The sequence below is a fragment of the Heptranchias perlo genome, chromosome 26 (assembly GCF_035084215.1).
Source record: "Heptranchias perlo isolate sHepPer1 chromosome 26, sHepPer1.hap1, whole genome shotgun sequence".
In the NCBI taxonomy this organism is placed as follows: domain Eukaryota; kingdom Metazoa; phylum Chordata; class Chondrichthyes; order Hexanchiformes; family Hexanchidae; genus Heptranchias; species Heptranchias perlo.
Window position 1 is genome coordinate 32,365,662 of NC_090350.1, and position 1,143 is coordinate 32,366,804.

The following is a 1,143-nucleotide window of genomic DNA, read 5'->3' on the forward strand; positions in this document are numbered from 1 at the left end:
TGTGGCAGTGTTGTTTCTATAGTTATAGAATCATACAAGATTACAACATGGAAACAGGCCCTTCGGCCCAACATGTCCATGTCGCCCAGTTTATACCACTAAGCTAGTCCCAATTGCCTGCACTTGGCCCATATCCCTCTATACCCATCTTACCCATGTAACTGTCCAAATGCTTTTTAAAAGACAAAATTGTACCCGTACCTACTACTGCCTCTGGCAGCTCGTTCCAGACACTCACCACCCTTTGAGTGAAAAAATTGCCCCTCTGAACCCTTTTGTATCTCTCCCCTCTCACCTTAAATCTATGCCCCCTCGTTATAGACTCCCCTACCTTTGGGAAAAGATTTTGACTATCTACCTTATCTATGCCCCTCATTATTTTATAGACTTCTACAAGATCACCCCTAAACCTCCTACTCTCCAGGGAAAAAAGTCTCAGTCTATCCAACCTCTCCCTATAAGTCAAACCATCAAGTCCCGGTAGCATCCGAGTAAATCTTTTCTGCACTCTTTCTAGTTTAATAATATCCTTTCTATAATAGGGTGACCAGAACTGTACACAGTATTCCAAGTGTGGCCTTACTAATGTCTTGTACAACTTCAACAAGACATCCCAACTCCTGTATTCAATGTTCTGACCAATGAAACCAAGCATGCTGAATGCCTTCTTCACCACCCTATCCACCTGTGACTCCACTTTCAAGGAGCTATGAACCTGTACTCCTAGATCTTTGTTCTATAACTCTCCCCAATGCCCTACCATTAACGGAGTAGGTCCTGGCCCGATTCGATCTACCAAAATGCATCACTTCACATTTATCTAAATTAAACTCCATCTGCCATTCATCGGCCCACTGGCCCAATTTATCAAGATCCCGTTGCAATCCTAGATAACCTTCTTCACTGTCCACAATGCCACCAATCTTGGTGTCATCTGCAAACTTACTAACCATCCAAATCATTAATATAAATAACAAATAACAGCGGACCCAGCACCGATCCCTGAGGCACACTGCTGGTCACAGGCCTCCAGTTTGAAACACAACCCTCTACAACCACCCTCTGTCTTCTTTCGTCAATCCAATTTTGTATCCAATTGGCTACCTCACCTTGGATCCCGTGAGATTTAACCTTATGTAACAA